Here is a 19,044-nt window from a genome sequence, read left to right on the forward strand (position 1 = left end):
CCCCCCAATACAACAGTAGTTCAGATCGCTCTCCTATATAATCATATATGTTACAAAAATCTTGAGCTTGTTTACTTCCCATGCATCTTTGCTTCACAAATCCTAGTTTTACTGCTTGGCAAAGTGAGAAGTGGTGGATTTTCGGAATGCGTCCTAGGCATGTCGAGTTTTAAATTATGAGAACGACCCAGACACGACCAGTAGCCAAACACGGGCTTCTCATCAGCTGGAGAATGGCAGGGCCCAGACTGCAGCTTGTGACGTGCTCCAGCACCATGAGATGGCAGAGTCTACACTAGCGTAAACAAACACAGGGTCAGGTTTTGAGTCTTTTATACAAGAACCCCAGTGTTTGCACTTGAAGAGGTAAGACCATTGCTCACTCGCGCCCAGGTGCTTCCCTGCAGCCCATGGGAAACACCACTATTTCTCTCTCACAGGACTATTCCTGTAGCTCTGATTCCTGTCCTGAACAAAGAACACGTATTAAAAGGCAATCAGTCACCCAGTGTTATCAGAGAGAATAAAAATCTAATTCTAGGCTAAAGCCTAACTTCAGACTGTAGGTGTAGTCCTCAGCTCTGGCTGTGAAGCACCGACTGTGGTGTGGTACAGGAAGGACAAGACAGTCAAAGAGCCAGTAAAGCCACTGTGATAGCACACTCTAAGGTCCAGCAGGCAGGACCATTGTGAAAGACCTCCATATCCTCTCCTGGAAGAAGGGGGCTGGTTTATAAACAATTACAGCAACAGGCTTGTATTCACAAATCATCAGTTCTGCAGGATAAAGTCTGTCAGTAGAACAGTGCTATGTGGAGCAGGACACCGAACCTTCACGGCAGAGAAGTGGCTAAAATGAGGTGCCTTGTCCAATTACTGGTGTCTAATACCAAGCCTAATTTCACACAGGGCCCAAGGATCCAGCAGCCCCTCCATAAAACAAAACAACCCACCTCAAAAGTCACTGTTGCTTTGGCTCTTCTATTGCAGCAGGAGGACAGAAGCCTGCTTCTTTCACAAAATAAAGATGTTGGAAAGAGGCTAGTGCTTCCTGATGCCAAGAAGTCGGAGATCTCATAAAGAGCAGAAGAGTTCTCCACATTCAAGCTCTGAAAAGCTGAGCATTCTCCAGATTTCTGTACCTGCTCCTCAACCAGCACAAGAGGCCTAACAAAAATTACTTTCTCCAGTTCAGCGGTGTATTGGAAGCCCTTGATATATTTTTGGGCAAGTCCTAAGTTTACCCATTGTAGAGAGCAGCAGTTTACCAAAGGCTGTTGAAGTTACCACAACTTGCAAAGTTACCAAATACTTGCAGAGAAGGAAAAATCCCCCAAAAGCACAAACCTACAGAATTTTATCAATAAAACTGTGAAGTATCACATTTCTCCTACAAAAGCAAATTACTTCAACTACAATAACATCTAGCACCTCTGCTCTAAGCCAGATCCCCAAAGTGATTCATCGTAATCAACTGAAGAAACTGAGTTGCAACAGCGAAGAAAAGTGCCATGCAAAAAAGGAAATCTCTGAACTCCACTAATATATTTTAATACTCGCAGTAATCCTGGAAACACCCGTATCCCTCCACTAAAGAGGAAATCAAGGGGGAGGACAGGAAGTATATCTGCAAAGCAAATACAGAAATGGTCAGACCCAGACCCCTCATGTCAGAATCGGCATGCTGGCTGGCACAGGATCCCGCAGACCAGGCTGAGTTCTCCCAATGGCACGCTGGGCACGCTACCCTACTTGTCCTTGCTGCACGCGCGTGCTGCAGGGCTGCTGCGCTCTGAGGATGCCGCAGAACCCTCTTCCCTTGGCTCTCTGGCGCACAGTCAGGACAGCCTGGCTGCGAGTCCCTCCGTGAAAAACAGATTTTATAGCTCAGCTATCCCAAATCTCCAGTGTTAATCTTGCTAATCCTCCCTAAACTAAATGTTGCTCTTTTTTCACTATCTTAGCACCTCTCACTCCTTATAACCAGACAAAGGATAAAACATTTGCAACAAACATTTCTGCCATCAGTGTTTTCTGAGCAAATATAAGCAGTCTCCTGATTTAAACTAAAGATGGCAAGAAAGATATTGTTCTACTGAAAAGCGTAACGTGTTTCTTCCCAATAGCTTCTTCTAGTGCTCCAAACAGTCAGTCCTACTGCTTTACTCTGCCTTATAGCCACCCCTAGACACAGCTCGCTAAAAGACACAAGAGTGATCAGGAGACACAGCTGAAACAGACACATGACAAGTGTCTTCCACAGAATCATTAAGGTTGGAAAAGACCTCCAAGATCATCAAGTCCAACCGTCAACCCAACACCACCATGCCCACTAAACCATGTCCTGACATGCCATGTCTACATGTTTTGTGAACACTTCCAGTGATGGTGACTCCACCACCTCCCTGGGCAGCCTGTTCCAATGTTTGGCCACTCTCTCAGTAAAGAAATTTTTCCTAATATCCAATCTAAACCTCCCCTGGCGCAACTTGAGGCCATTTCCTCTTGTTATTTCCAATTTCCTTGGTAGTTTCCAATTACCTTGAAAACAGTCTAAAAAAAAAAACCCAAAAGGCCTTGAAGCAAATGAAGCTTTTTACATTATAAAAACTGGTCAGGTGTGGATCAAGAGGACTTTACTAACATCGTTGCCATTTGGATACCTTATGCTACAATTTCCACCTGAGAGTTTCTCATCATAATTTTTCTTGCAAAACTTCTGCTCCCACCCACCAGTGGTAAAAGGTTAATGGGAGGGAAGTACCTCTTGTGGAAGCACTGCCAGGGTGTGGTAACTGCATGACATCTGTAGATGAGACACAGCCTGGGAAATAATAGCATGGGCTGCACAGAAGCATTTGGAAAGAGGGGGCAACACAACGCGGGTGTATGAAATGCATTATGAGCTCACACTTATAAGCTATTCTCATTTGTTATTCTCTTACTGTTTAGTAGGTTACTGCTCACAGAAGCAAGTACTAGCTCAGACAACTGCTGGGAATGTGTGATGAACACGCAGCCACCTGTTAGCTAAACCAAGGGAAGCCTCTTGGCTGGCTGTTCAGACAGAGCTCCCGGTGACCTGAGGAACACCCATGACTTCCCTTTAATCAAATAGAGAAACACCCATCCACGCTACCATCCATTTCTCAACGTCCACACGATGCATTGCTCATGTTTTCCAGCCACCGTCCACAAAAACACTACGCTGTAGCTATAATTGTCCTCGGGCATGCCACCTCACAAGTGCGTGTCACGACCAGCAAACTCCACCCGGACGGTCCCAAAAGGAAACTACTCCCTTGAAGCCCTTGGTGTTTATGGTCTCCAGGCCACAGCCAGAAGACAGTTTCCAGATTACCTTTATTAATTACATGACAGCTGATTGGATGAACTAGTGAGCCACTTCTGCGGAGGAGCAACTCGCTGTTCCCATCAGACAGATCACTGAACACAAGATCAATCACTCCTTACACAGCTACAACCCACACACATATGCTTGCTATCTCTGCCATCGCTTTGAAACAGAAAACCGAACGGTACAAGTCATCTTGAAGCGCGCGCTCACACTTTTATGCAATAACACACATTGACACATATAGAGAAGATCTAATTTATTAGTAGTAACACTGACCTAAGGAGGAGTCAGCAATGATGCAACAAAAGTAGTTTTGACTCTTAACCAACCAGCTTGGAGATTCAAAAGCTTACAATCAGGGCAGAGCTACCACTAAATGAGCGTATAGAAATTCCTCTCTCTAAAGAAGAGCCTGTAAACCTCACTTAAGAACAACAATTACTGACCCTAGACCTGCAATGCTACTGTAACATCATTCCACAATCAAATAAACCACTTCAAAAAACTGTTTTCTGATGACCTACAAAAACCATGATGTAGCCTGCATTCATTACTCCTTGCAACAATGTTATTATGATAAAAGTAGGACATAAGACAAATTTAATTTCTATTTCTGCCACAGCCTGTAGGTGAAACCTTGGCCATGCAAAGTGACCAACAAACGTTTGTTTGCCTTGGACTGCAGTATTTACACACAGGTTTGCATTCTGTATTGCTAGTCTATCCCTAAATTGTGACATTCTTGCAAAAGTTAAGCAAGCATGAAGCATTATCATCACTGTACTTACTATAAGCGTACTCTGTTCTATACCGTGTCTTTGTAGCGTCTGTATGAATTGGAAAATCTGGATTAGCTTACATGGCTTGCATTAGCATACGTACCTCTGCATAGCACAGCATGAGGAACAGACTGTGTTCAGGCTTGAAGTGTACCACTTCTGTGACTCCCCTGCATAAAACAGACATCCATTGAAAGTCATCCAATTCTGACACTTCAGAGAACATGGAACAAAAAGATATCATGATTTTGTCTTCGGCTCTTGTGCTGCAAAAGTCCATCATTAAGCATCTTTGTGTTTCTCATATAGTGATCCTGTGAGCAGTTTTCTACTTGCCTCTAATCCAGCAAAAAGATTACCTCTACCATACCATGTATTTTAGATCTGTAGGCTCAAAAAAAGGAAAAATAAAGAAGAAAAGCAACAAATTTTATTCCTCATTTTGTTTCATTAGCATGTTTCATGCACATGAAACATGCAGTCTTGTCTCTGGAATTAGCCATTAGTAAGTTCATGCCAGTTAAAAACTTTAAAAATTTTTCTTGCTGAATGATCCCACAACTACTGTTTGGCTAGGAACAGCCTATGTTGACTTCATAGCAGTAAAATGTGACATTTAGTGTTCAAAAGTAACATGTATTTCATGATGTCATGACTGATATTGCAGCATGCTGCATTTGCTTACAAATCTTTCAGCATCTGTAGTAACTGGATCACATACATCAATCAGAAGAGCAAATCAGACATGACCACAAGATTCCTGAAAAACGATTTGCTAAACTGTACTCCCACTCTTCCATCAGCCTTTGCTATCATCATTTAAATTGGAACTCTGAAGTTCATTTAACAATTATACAATTAATTATACACTCAATGCACTGAATTTTTGCTACCAGCTGGTCCTTAAAACAGCTGTCAATCATACAGCAAACTATTTCATGGTCATGTTCCTTCACCAGTGTCCTGGTTTCAGCCAGGGTAGAGTTAATTTTCTTCACAGAAGCTAGTGTGAGGCTATATTTTGGATCTGGGATGAGAAAATGTTTATGATGTGCTGATGTTTTGAGTTGTTGCTAAGTAGTCAAGGATAGTCCAGCTTCTCATGCTGGCCGGCCAGCGAGAAGGCTGGGGGTGCATGGGAAGTTGGGAGGGGACACAGCTGGGACAGCTGACCCAGGCTGGCCAAAGAGATATTCCATACCATATGACATCATGCTCAGTATATAAAGCTGGAATGAAGAAGAAGGAAGGGGTGGAGGGACATTTGGAGTTACAGCATCTCTCTTCCCAAGAAACCATTACGTGTGATGCAGCCCTGCTTCCCTGGAGATGGCTGAACCCCTGCCTGCCCATGGGGAGTGGTGAATGGAGTCCTTGTTTTGCTCTGCTTGTGTGCGCAGCTTTTGCCTTACCTATTAAACTGTCTTTATCTCAAACCATGAATTGTCTCACTTTTTTTCTTCCGATTCTCTCCCCTGTCCCACTGTGGGGGAGCGAGCGAGTGGCTGCGTGGGGCTTAGTTGCCGGCTGGGGCTAAACCACAACAACCAGGCACATCAGGACCTCAAAAATGCATCTATACAGATGTACCAGAATGTTAATTAAAAAAAAAAAAGAATTAAAAGTTACAATTAATGAATAAATCAGACTATAGAAAATCCCTTTTAATCTGAGCAACATTTAACGGAGAAAAACAGTAGAAATTAACATTAACACTGATTATGTTTTCATTAATTCTTAGTCTCTTTTTAAGGAAACACACTCAAACAATACAACTGAGACTGTATTCTGCGTAGATATATGAAGTACCTGTCTACCACATGGTGCAGGTACTACATACAATGCTTTACTGTGGCTGCTCCTTTCACAAGGTCCTTCTAACTCATGTCATGGTGGTGCCAGTCTAATGAACTGCATTTTGGTTTGGAGGGCTGGGAAAGACTAAGTTCCTGAATTGGGAGTTTTATATTTCTTTGAACTATAGTTAGAGCTAAAAATATTCATGTCACCAGTGCACCTAAACATGGAAGTTAATGCCGCAGAATTACACACATGTTCATTCGAGAGTAGCGTTCCATTGCACAGTCATCTCCTCAGAGGTCAGATCCTGCCCACAGAACTTCCTGCAAGTGCTTGGAAGACAAAGAGCCCCAAGATTTGCACCAGCTCCCTCTAGTGATAACCAGGCTGTGACCAAAAAGGCTCTGTTGTGCCCACTCATGGGCCACTGGCTCCAGTGACCTCTGGCTCTCAAATCTTCTACAACAGCTCATGAAATATTGTCTTCAAGATGCCACCAACATTCTGCACAGGACAACGCTCTGTAGCAGCTACCGATGGCACAAGGGTCCGGCATAACAAACTCTGCAATAACAGGAACTGAACTAAGGCATCGTACCCACTGAGTCAAGTCCTACTATAGCACTACTATACGGCAAGTTAAAAAAAGGAAGTAAACCAAGTAAACCACCATTCTTCTTTTACAGATCTTCACAGCAGACAAGTAGTCCTGCTTTTTGCTCTCCACAAGCACAAAGACAAAGGCGACAAACAAAAATACTGGTAGTTTCCTCTAAAGATGAGGAAAAAAAAAAAAAAATTCACAGCCCTTCCCTCGTATCTGAGCTGAGGCAGGTGGCTCGGTCCTGCTAAGGCAGGCACTGTCCTTGAGGGAACTGCAGCCACATCAACCATAGCACTTGCCTGTCAGGCAAAACGCCTTGGGGTTTGTGTTACTCTCCATCAACTCCCCAGATCTGGATGAATTACATTCTGCCCTAAGTTGAAGTCACAGGTCTTACTAACTCAGCACTACTCAGGGGCATGCAAAAGGCTGAAGGAAAATTCAAATGTGTCCAGCGGAACCATTACTATTATAAAGCTGCTACAAAGTTCTTCACATGCAGACTTTGTAAGTGGGTTGCTGATTAATCCAGCCTATGATTAATGCGCAATGAATATAAAAAGACTATTTCCACGGGAATGAGTTTCCATGCCAACTCATAGCAAATTTATTTTATTTCAGATTATGCGCTAAGCAAGGAAAAGGGTCCTTTACCGACAGGCCTGAGAACAGCAGGCAAGTACGACAGTACAGCACTACCATGTCGCTGCTATATACATATAATGCTGAGAAACACTGTTTACGTGTACCTCACAGCCACTTCTGCTACTGTGTCTGTGCTGTGACTGGAAACTCCTGGCCTAACCGTTTACTTTTCAAGCATTAAAATAAGGTTATACCTTTTTTGGAAGAGCCCAAGCAAAGCCAGGCTGCAGCTAAGTCTTGCTGAGGATTCATCCCACACTCCCAACATATTTAGCAGCACCTTTAGAAAGAATAAAAGAAGTTCTACAATGAGGTAGAGGATATATAATGCAACAAATTTCACAAGACGTTTTCTGACACTTCATAGGAAGACTGCTGTTTTGCACATAAGCTGCCTTTGTAGAATTATTTTAAATTCAACTTCAGAAGCCTGATTATTTTTCCTTGTAGAAGTTTAATGCAGACACCTTGATGTTAGCAAAGTCAAAGGCTTGTCAATAACTGGAAACAGAGGCTGAAGAAGCAGAAATTTGCTTGCATGTCCTATGTTGTCCTATTCTTGAGCTCTGTGTTCTAATGAAAACACATCTCTAGACTCTATAGGAAAGGTATGTGCTCATGTATGACACAACAAGAGCTGTAGAAGAAAAAGGGTATTTGTGATGCTCCTAAGGGCTGCACAAAGGGAAGGAAACAGGGTGGGAATTACTGTCATGAATAAAACAGATGTATAAAAAGTAGACTAAGCTTAATCCAACTCTTCACCATATCTGTTTTGGCTTCATTTTTTTTTTTAAACCATTTGGAAGCCTGTGTTAGCTCTCATCTTCCATCCACAGGGACTACCAAGAGGCATACTAAATTGAAAAAGGTGTGCAAAATCAAAGGAAAGCACAAAAACAGTAGCAGAAGTGGTTACAGATTCAATCTGGCAGTCTAACTGAGGAAGGAATTCTGAATTCGTCAGACAGGTCTGGCTTGTCATCCTCTCATTCCTCCCATTTACACTTTCTATTTATCACTAACACATTCCACAGCAGTAACCAAACAGCATAAAAACATGCACAGATTACTAGAAAGGACTTTTCTCCTCAGATTTCCCTTTAGGAGAACACAGCTCCTAGAGCTCTGGATGTGAAATTTGCTTTCACAAGTATTTTGCAACTTTTTTGTAGTATTTGCTAATTAGGAGATTTAGAAGCTCTTTTTTTAACACAAGAAAAAAGTAAATACACCTGCAAACACAGGTCAGTGGGCTAACTGATAATACACAGAGATCAAGGTAGGAGGGCTTGGTGCGACTGAGGGTTTCTGCATCCTGCCTGGAGCTAAAACACTCTCCAGAGCAAAAAGCAGTGAAGCCTTCCACCTGTCCGTACACCGCCAAAAAGCAAATGTTACCTGCACCTGCCCCTGTGGCTGCGTGAATCCTCCCATCACTCTGAAGGAGCACCAAAGTTCTCACTGTTTGCAGCAGTCGCTAGGGTGGGAGTGATGGTGCGATACGGACGTTTCCCCGTGCAAGGAGTTTTCAATGGCTACTAGAGAGGGAAAGGTTACCTCCCCTACCCTGAAAAAATCATGAACATAACACACCTTATATAACCAAACTGGTGAGATGATGGATTATATTTGACAACGTGTTGAAAGAACAACCAACTTACAGTAATTGTGCGTGACAGCCAGCAAGACCAATCTAATCGGCTAGTCTGCGGTTATGACATCCGAGGTGGTACACCGTGACCCTGGCCGCTCCGAGAAGTGGGCAGGATCAGCAGCAGCCTGCGAAACATTTACCAGAGGATGCTCAGCATACACACCAGTGGATAGTGATGGTTAAGAGGGGACTACCAAGGCAGACATGCCCATGACTAACTGTGGCCACTTCTACATCTGAAGGAGTCCATTTTCAGCTGCATGTCTCTGTTAAAGAGGAAAAAGAAATCCCAGAAAATGAAGTCACACTCACAATATTTAGTTAGATGCTTTCTACAAAGCAACATGCAGAACAAACACCTGTATAAAATACAGACATGGCCACCGTAAAGTAACTGGTGTTAAAACATCTGAACTTCCCCTCATATGCTGTCACTTTTGCCCTTGTAACAGTAATGTACATGTTCAATTGAAGATGGAAGGGGAAAACAATGGAAAGCAAATGGCCCCCTCAAGGGATTTCTGTAGGATAAATATTGCCATTTTACACCTGCAAAATATTTGGGAATGCAGTAGCCAACCTGCCTGCTCCCCATGGTAAGCGTCAGGAATGCGCCAGCCCTTCAAAGCATCTGCATGCTGCTGTTCTAAGCCTGCTACTTGCAGCCAGTTGTGGCATGAGTGAAATGCGTGTTCAGGAGTTCACTTCTCCCAGCTGCTGCCTGAGCACAGACATACAGACAGGAAAATACCGTGTCAGCGAGTATGACAACTGCTGCATGCACAAAACGTGGCAGACGTATGCCAAGGAAATGGAGAGTCTAGTTTGCCAAGCACACTAGCGTCTTGATACCTCAACTTCAGTGCAGTAGTCAGGACTCAAACGTTTGTTTTTTTGATCTGATGAGGAAGCCACAATTCTAGCAACCCAATAAGCATCGAGGAACTCTTTGCAGTTGCTGCTTTCAATCTTCCAACCTAGACAGCTATGCCCGACTTGTTTACCTGCCACAGGCTACCAGTGTAAACACATTCATAGAATCTGGCTTGCAAGTTGCTAAATGAACTGCCTCAAATTTTCTTCATCATAGACTTTCAGATGTGTAGCACCTGTAATTCCTTTGGCTAAGTCACAAGCTACATTTTTCATAGAGAACCAAAAGCTGACACTTTCTGTTCCTTCTCAGGGTTACAGGACAAATGTTACAGCTGACATGATGCTGTAATGAAATACACTGCAACTGGAGAGTAGGCATGAACGGGAACATCCTCATGGATTGCTCTCCTACACGCTCTCTCCTACCTAACACCAGCTACATTATATTTACTGAGTGGTGAAAGCAACTTCAGCTGTTTCAAAAACTCCAAACATTTAGTACTATTTATACTGTTTAACTCCACAAGTAGAAATAAAAAAATTGCAGACCTGCTTCAGTGTTAAGTCTCCCCAATACAGATGTGCATATTTATGATCAGTAAATATCAAAGTTTATATATTACTTATACCTTTTCATTTAAACTGTGCAGAAATTCTTTGGGAAATAAGAACAACTGCATGCCCACAAGATATGATGGGTTTACAAGTATCAAGAGGAATTAGCTAGCTAATAGACAAACACAGATAAATACATATTGCCATTTTCCTTTTGCCAGGAAGTAATTTTCTTTACAAAAACCCCACAATTCCTTCACAGCATAAGACCAATAAATTCAGTGTAAAAAATTACATTGATGCAAACAAAAATGCCTAAGCAGTACATTGCTAAGTAACATACACAATGAGATGCTATTGAAGATTATCGTTAGAAACTCAGTATTCTGGATTCTGAATGAGTAAGTATTTCCAAGGCAGAATTTGGATTATTTTTTCCCCTCAAGTACAAAGTTTAAGAACTCATTGTCTATGCCAAACCCATATTGCTATTGATCTTTAACAATGGTTAAATTTCTGCTGTATTTCTGCTGCATGTCATACTTAAAAATAAACCCTACTGTTAATTATATTTGATTAAAAGAGAACCATACAACCTGCTAGGCTTAAATTTTTCAGGCCATGCCTTTAGCTGTGTAAAAGGGCCGCAAACAAGGAAAGAGGAGGGGAGGAAATATGTATAGCAATGGAATCCTTCCAAAGATATGAGTACAGAAACTGAACAAGGACAAGAATTTTCACATTGTGAAAAACATGTGACAGAGCAGATCCTATTCCTGTGTGGGTGCTTAACTGATGCAAAGATTATAAAACACTAATCCAAGAAACACGAGACATTTCTACTTTTCACACAAAATAAAATGAAGCTCTAGAATTTACAAGCACATCTTGCGAAGAACTCATAGAACTTCTTTAACATTGTAAATTATGTTTACAAAGAGGAAAAAAAAAATTTATCACCATTGGTTACAGACAAGAGTTCTATACATACGGGTTACAGGGTACACAGTTGCCAGGGCAATATACCCTTGCACTGCTAAAGGAGTCACTTTTAAGTATCTTAGAAGTCATGGAAGACATTTCTGTCATTCCTTGCCTTAAAGAAAAAAGGCTCAACTATGGCCACAGCACCCCAAATGTAACATCAACAACACTGTATTTGCATAGGTCTGCATGGACACAAGGCTGAGGCCTTGACAATGGTGAAGGTGTGAAGGTGCGTGACAGCCTCGCCTCCTGGACTCAGCCAACACATGCACTGGCCAGTCCTCTCCTGGGATCTCGCATCTGCCAGGCAGAACGAGGACACGGGCAGAAGAGGCTGGAGCTCCACCCCTGTTCTCCTGTTGCACAAAGGCAGCTTTGTGTAAAACAAGAATGAGTTCCTTTAGCCAGACAGAGCTTAAGAAGGGCAGGAAATATGTATCTACAATATCTGAAAATTAACTATCCTATGCTGTAAGAATAGTACGGTTTAGACTCTGATCATCTTCTCAGAGAGTCTTCACAAATACTAGGACACGTTATATTGGGAACCATTTTCTCACTTGTAGCGTAAATCCTCAGCCAGCTGGGACCAGCCCTGTGCCAGAGCCCATGCAGTTGCGTTTGATGGAAGAGCGGGTGTTGCCTTGCGGATCCACCACAGTGAAGGAAACTGTCTCAGTTCTAGCGGAAAGGCATTTTCAGAGCTAGATCTTGCTGCTCTGAAATGCAAAAAATAATCAAGTTTACTAGACATAAAAATTCTGGCTCAGTTAAAAATAAACCACTGTATACCTACAACACGTAACTCACCCCATCTTGTGAGCTGTCCTACTGGAACCAGAGGATATATTCATACAGGCAAATGACAAAAATATGATCCTAATCCATACTTACTTTATTAAAGCAAATGGCTGGATTAGTCTAGACTCCTCACACTAGTACAGAAGTGGAGAAAATTTAAGGAGAGTAACTCCAGATGAGCAGTATGAACCATAGTCTGAAACAAAGACAGCATGCCAAGTTTCAGGTGGACGCTTTGAAAGGACAGGTGTTATCATATGAAAGACAAAGTACTGAGGGAGCCAAAGTCCTCTTATAGCCACGTAATGCCTGTATCAATAAGGCATTTTAACTTTATAACTAATATTTGGTTAAGTTCAAACACAATCCTGCCAATAAATTAAAGTAAACACATCTATCTAAGGTACACAAAAACAGACTAACACAGCCTGGTACTTAAACACGTGGGAATTTCTACCTACGCATGAGTCATCACTGTGCTCGTAGGACTTTCTTCATTTTCCCTCAGTAAGGCTGGCAACGTAGAAAACATTAAGCTGACTTTTAGCTACAAGATCTTGCTAAGCATGGACCTTGCTGAATTTGACCAGACTGCAAACCCCATCAGCCTCCAGTATTTCATTTCCGCCTTTCAAACACACTAATGAAACAAAAAATCATTAAATAGGAAGGACAGTGCTGACGGCTGGCTGGTAGGGAAGCAGAGCCACGTGGAGGGTGTTTGGGGAGCTTTACCGCAGCGTTCCCCTGTTCCTGGGTTCACCTTCCACCTTCTGCTCGGCACGTTCGCGCGCAGGCGTGCTCCCACCACGCTGAACTCCCAGCTGGGGCAGAAACTCTCGTTCAGGGCCTGCACATTTGCCGCAGAAAGCGGCGGAGCTCTTGGGTGAGCTGCAGTCGTCTTCAGCCAGCAGCAGGTCCTCTCCTCTCCCCTCTGCCTCCGGGCGGGATGCTGCTGACACCGCATTCACCACCCCTGCGGGACAGAAATCGGAACTGAAGAAACCAGTTATCAAGAGGCAGAGACACCTACAGATACAAAGATTTAATAACTCTGGGTTGTGCCGTGGCATCCGTACGATTCCCTGCGCACGCTGACTGAGATTTAAAGTTGGAGTAAAATTTTTCCTCATTTTTTTCTGTTCCCTAACTGTACAAGCAAAATTTTTAATGTTATTCTTAGGCAAGAGGAAAATATCACGTAATCATTATGGATTAACATAATTTAACATAATGGATTAACATAATCCTAACATTTTGTTTAAAGTTATGTTAAGACACCAGTGCACCTCTTCCATTTCTGTACTTTCTAGTTTATTTTAAGATTGCAGACTAGTTGTTTTTAATAAGCCTTTACTGCAATTTATCAATTGTTATTTGCTCTTTTTCTACTGCCTTTTGTTTTTTAAGTTAGACAACAGTATACGTGGACTAATGTTATAAAAACAAACAGTCTTTTGAGCCAAATTATTTAACGGAGACAGACATACTTCAAACTAAATAATTCTGAGAGAAGTCTTATGACCATCATATGTACAGAAGCAGACTAAAATCTCCAGTAACAGAGTTCCTTCTCATACTACAGAGTGTACCCACATGTGTAATCGATAAGTATTTGCTCTTCCCTTGCATTTAAGTTGACTAGTTGAGAATGCTCCTTAGTGTAGGATCTGGACAGGCTTTTTTTCTAGGCACCACAACTTTGTCAGGGTCAGGACAGGTCAAGAACACATCAGTGAAGCTCAGTTCCATGGCCTCAGTCAGCACATGCAGAGTTAGCTGCATTATCACCCATGTCTGAAAGCAGCAACAACAAAAGTACCATTGCGTTAGATTTACCACACATTTTAAAATGCCCAGTGTTACTGCATAAAGAGCACTGTGTATCCAGACATTATTCACATAACTTATTTAAGATATTAATTTAATCATATTGTTCACAGCATTGCACGGTAGTTAGCTATGAGAAATTCTGAAATGATATGAAGTTTTTTATAAAAATATTTCAAATCATACTGGAGATTCTTTGACGTTTATAACACATAGTGTTCTCATTTTTCTGTTGAAAACAGCTTCATGCTAAGAATCTCTCTCCAATAAAAATCACATTTTATCTAGTAGTAGAAAACTACTGTTGTACAGTTTACATGAATTGAAGTTATGCCTTCTAACTGGGCTTCAGTGAAGACTTTCCTTAAATTGCACATGGCTGAAAACTTCTACATTCATTCTTCTGTGTCTGAATCATACTTTCAGAGCTGGCCAGACATGAAAAACAAACACATGCCTCTCAAATCTCTTACTGGATATAAAAGCCATACCTTTAGCATTAGAATTCTCCAAAGTGTTTAGAAACGAGGCTGTGATTCCTTCTCCACTTCGATGTATTTCCCAAACATTCACACACTGCAGGGAAAAAAAGCACTTCCTCCCGCTCCGCTTTAAACAACAACAAAAATAGCACTACTGGAAATTTATATTAAAACCAGCATAGAGTGAAGATATTTCTTCATAACACAACAGCAAGGTAGTGGCTTTCCCCACTTCTCCAACTCAGTCTTTTAGAATAAGATACAAGCATTACAAATTGGCACAGTGTTCTGCAGCAGAAACCAATCCGCTGTCCAACCCAGTCTGAGAAAGTGCCAATACTGTCATTATTGCCACATGGGGGGTCAGCTTGAGCCTCCACACAGAATAGATTTCAACTGCAGATTAGTTACGGATACGCATTTTTCATAACGCACTTGAAGGTTACTTAACATTTGGTGCATTCAGGGTCAGACTGTGGCCTTTGGTTTTACCTAGTATTTCCAACAGCCAAAAAAGCTCAGAACCTGTCCACAGCAGAAACTTGCCGGTCAAAACAGTTCGCGAGAAACACATAAAATTCTCAAAAGCCCTCTCTTGCCTTCAGCACAGGATCTGTAAACTACCCATCAAAGAATAAGAGCCTAGACCACAACTCTGCTTGCTCATAAGAGGACATCAGTAGAAGTAAAATGTCCTATAAATCCTGCCAAATATGCATGTACCTAAACTCCTGCTCTGTCAGACAACCGCTACCATAGTCCTGACCGCCAGGATACGGCCTCCTGGGCTAGCTGCTGCTGCTCTGCTGCAGCCGCGCATCTCTCACCCCCTTCTGTTACTTGAGGTTGTGCGCAAGACAAGGGGGTGGCACTCCTAGCAAGACCAACTGACTGATAAGGGGTTTCACGTGGAGTAAGACGTGGTTTAAAATGTCCTCAGGCTGAGGAAAGCCTTTAACTTTCCTCATGCTGGGGTGGCATTTCAATGTCCTGTTGTTAAGAACTGGACACCCCACCTTCTTCTATGGCTGCGCTCCAAAAGCGGTGATGTTTGCTCTACTTTTAAAAATGTGTCTCTGCACACTGACTTGCTACAACCTCCAAAATTCCCTCTTCCCTTTGACAGGATCAAGGCATGACCCGTTTGTTCCCCTGGCCAACAACATATTCCAGCAGCCACCTTCGCAGCCACCTGCTACTGCGAAATTCATCCCCATGGGAGGAATCCCCTCTCCCCCGTGCTGCAAGGCGGCCATGGCTCCAGCGCAAGTGTCCCAGCACCCGCTGGAAGCCAGGTCTAGCCATAGGCCATGTCAAGACAGATGAAGCACTTCCCATTCCTCTTCCAACACACATCATCACAGCAAGCCACACTCTGGCCCCACAGAGCACGCGTACAAACGTGTCCCATGTTTCAGATGCCACACACACACCTGCTGAGCATTAAAGCAGACACCTCCTTTAGCAGAGCTAACCCAAATTCTCTTGCTAAGTCTACAAAAATCCTGAGAAGTTTTATGTCTGCTTCCAAAGCTGCAATGTATCTGAATGTTTTGGTTTCGGTATTACTCAGCACATGGATTTTCCTGCTTTGAAAATAGGAAATTCACTAGCCCAACAGGTAGCCCATTAGTCCCAAGAGTCTGTCCTCTGTTGCTCAACTCGGACACAACTCCCATTGATGTAATTAAAAAGTTTCCTTCAGTAAAGGCTACAGGCATGGGTGTGCATGAAAGCAGGTATTTCAAAGTAGTCTCTGTGAGCCATGCTGTGGACTTCTGCTTCTTTCTAAAAATATTTCTCAATAGGCCATGGGTGTGCCACCGAATGAATGGCTAATAACTTTTTCCTGTAAGCTCTGGATTAGAAGGCATGGTTGCTCTTGGGAGTAAGAGGCATTATGGCGTTACAAGATACTGTGTCTAACAGGAGGGTGTGCAGGGTATGCTGACCTACCCACGAGGCAATGCAAGTAGTAACTTCTTCCATGGGAAGAACACAAACCTTCCCTTTCCCCACACATTTTGCAAACCAACTATCATTTTAGTATATAGCCTCAGCATAAAACAGGGCTACACAGTTTTCAGAAGGATGAGAAATATTAGGAAGTAGAACTAGGCAAAGCTCAAATATCTAATCAGCAAGAAATTAAAAATGCAACTTTGCTTTTCTATGCATGATACTTATGAGGTATATCCATACATACCATCATATCTATACCTTTTGAGTAGAAGCACTCCAACTGAAAAAGAACTTAGAGGCAAACCCTTTGCATCATATGCCCTAGAACATTACATAGAACTAAACATACTATTGTCTTTTGTTTGTTTGGTTTTTTCCCCCATTATTGTTACTATATTGTAATGATTGCTGTATGTGTGACAGAAATGCATGTTGTCAGGCATAACGATTGGGACAGTCAAGAAAACAGACATCACTTTTTAAAAAGTCTTTGTCTTGTGTCTTCCGTATTTGTTACTTTTAAAAAGACTAAAAACAGTTCTGAAAATATGTGTCTCCACAGATATCACCAAAATGTACTACCACTAAGTGTTGTTTCTGGGGGGGCTGTCTATCAGCAGTATTAAAAAGATCTCTTGTTTTCAAGCAGAACAGGGGGACAATGACCGCTGAGTGCAGACCAAGACTGGCAGGAGATTTCTCACCATTTGGATCTATAAACCAAACCCCAGTGCACTCCTAGTGACTGCTGTCGGCATAACACCAGAGTGAACACGGAATCCCTTGGTAAATTCGGTGGCCTCCACAATGCAAAAATCAGAGCAGATGTGCAATGTCATCAGGCAAGGTAAAGCTTCAGACAGAAAGTCATCACCTGAGCTCGTCCCGAAGAGCAGTAGACAATCTCAGAACCGTGTGAGCTTCATGTAACTTCTCCCTTAGCTTTGAGGAAGGTGGCTCTTACCATCAGGTGAAAATGGCGCTGTGTTCAGGAGGAAACAGAACGCTCTCGTGTGAACAGCACAGAGCAGCAGCTGCACAGTAGCAGTGATGAAATACGGAACCAGACTAAGTACCAAGAAGTTACCAACATAACTAACTGCAGAGGTAGTGGGGCCAAGAGAAAGATTTCTGCTTGAGGGCTAACGAGTGCTTCTTGAAAAACATGTAAGTACTCCAGTTGCTGTTCATATTGAAAGTTGGTTGCTGTTCACATACCAAACCCCGAAGATTTCAATTAGCGTATTGGGATATTTGGCACCTTGGAATTTAGGTCACTTACTCTATTGCCTAAACAGAAGTTACAGGTGAATAATCCAAGTTTGACAGCATTGTCCTTAAATTGTACCCAGTTATAAAGAAGGAATGCAGCCTGTATCACTAAAAGGTGGGGAGATTTAATGCTTACACTAGTTTGTGATGTTTTGATGAATGGCATTCTATGAAGTGGAATGGCTTACTAAAACACTAAGGAAAAAGTCAGGCACATCAGTGACTTCCATTTAAAGACAGACAAAAAAACTAAGAAAAGCATGCCGTTAAAAACCAGGAGTGTTGACAAAGCACAGATCTGCCATGCCTGGGAGCACCTGGTTCTACCTGCAAGCCTAAGTGTGGCTCTGAGCACACGAGCGAACGATGACGCAGCCATGCAGCCAGAGCTGCTCCTGCTCTTGCACACTGGGGAAACGGCGATTTCATCCCTTGTACATGCACGCATAAAACGGCTTAGCGCGTTTCAATGCTGTCGTCAAATTTACAGGACGAGCTCTACACTCAAATTACAGAGACTGGCAAGTCAGTAAAAACAGCAGAGAACAAAGATGAAGCTGGGTATAAAGACCTCATTGTATTACGATGACACTTCATGTAGCAGGTCGGGCAGCTCTGAGTTACTATAGATAATTATATTGCAAGAACATGCAATACTTTTACTCAAAAAGGCAAGGGCATGACAACAGCGGAAGCACTAGCATGAGGCCACGCAGAGCAGCTGAGGAGAACCCCCTGTCAGGTCAATTAAGCGCAGCCTGGCATGGTATTATGACACATACTGGTGATGATCTAAAAGAACCTACCATGCTATAACCAAGCTATAAGGTTTACTGAAGTTTTGAAATATATTCACCATTTTAAAAAATATTTTAATCCCCCTCAATGAAAAGTAAGATACCTGGTTAGATTTGAAAACAGTTATTCCCAGCTGCTCTAAATGATGTAAGAATTAGCTACTAACAAGTTAACAAACATACAGCAATAAAATCAATTCACACACACTGAACTTGAAACTATTAACAGAAACCTTTAGTACCACATATGCAAGTCCATTCTTGGTTCCTAAAGTCACCCAGACTGCCAGTAGTCCAAAAGGGAAAACAGAAACAGGGAGATACCTCACAAACAATTAACACAAAAGGCACCTCTACATCGGACACCTCACAGGAAGTTTTTGCTGGTTTCCAAACATCATCCTGCTGCTGCCCCACAGCTCACGCACATTTTGTCAAACCCAACGCTGTATTTAACCGCGAGCAAATCTGAGTACAGAACCCCAGCTGAGGTACGATCCATCTGAGCCACGGCTTGGGGCTGTCCCCTTCCCAGGGCAGGGAACACCAGGCCACATTTCGGGGAGACCCATGTCAGGGTAGCCAGCCACCAGCTGCATGCCCGCCGCCGCCCCTTTGGCGAGACAAGAGGCAAAGCCT

This window comes from Phaethon lepturus, unplaced genomic scaffold, assembly GCF_000687285.1.
Source record: "Phaethon lepturus isolate BGI_N335 unplaced genomic scaffold, ASM68728v1 scaffold45699, whole genome shotgun sequence".
NCBI lineage: Eukaryota > Metazoa > Chordata > Aves > Phaethontiformes > Phaethontidae > Phaethon > Phaethon lepturus.